Source organism: Plecotus auritus (genome assembly GCF_963455305.1).
Source record: "Plecotus auritus genome assembly, chromosome: 9".
In the NCBI taxonomy this organism is placed as follows: domain Eukaryota; kingdom Metazoa; phylum Chordata; class Mammalia; order Chiroptera; family Vespertilionidae; genus Plecotus; species Plecotus auritus.
In genome coordinates this window covers 26,808,229-26,808,893 of record NC_137783.1, presented here as the reverse complement: position 1 = coordinate 26,808,893, position 665 = coordinate 26,808,229, and positions in this window count along the sequence as shown.

Sequence of the window (665 nt, the reverse complement as noted above, 5' to 3'; positions counted from 1 at the left end):
CGTGGTGACTGCTGTCACTTTAAATTTCAATATATAGGATTTAATCCCAATTTGGCTCTTCCCCGTATTGAGCCCCTAAACCCTATAAGACTGACTGGTGGTGATAGGAACAAGAATCCCAGCAGCAGCAAGTCTCCCTGCTCTCTCTGGGGCAGTGCCAAAAAGAGATAAAGAAAGTGTTGTGTTAGGCAGCAGTAAACAGGCAAGGGCCAGGCAGGCCTTTAATAAAGCAGACCTTCACTGGGGCTAAAATGGCCCTGGGCTGACCCCACCCTAAATCCTGGCAGTGTCCAAGGACAGGAATTCAGAGGAACAAAGACGCTGGCATTGCCTGCTGCATACAGAACAGAAGGCATTGCAGAAACCTGCAAGCAAGGAATACATAAATACCATTATCCAGCGTTTCAGCCGAAACTTATTTTTCAGTCCAGACGACTCTGCTATTCTGCCTTCTCTGCCTCAAATTTCTGTCTTATGACTCAAGTGAGGGCCTGGAGACAATGAAATATCCCAGAGATGGGTCCTTCTCCCTCCCTCCAGCATCAGGATGAATTTCCTGCAGCATTTGTTTTTTCCTTTATTAACCAGGCATGAACGATAATATCGCCTGGGTGTAAGAACTCATCTCTGTCAGGGGTAAATATAAGTAATGAGCCACGTTCACA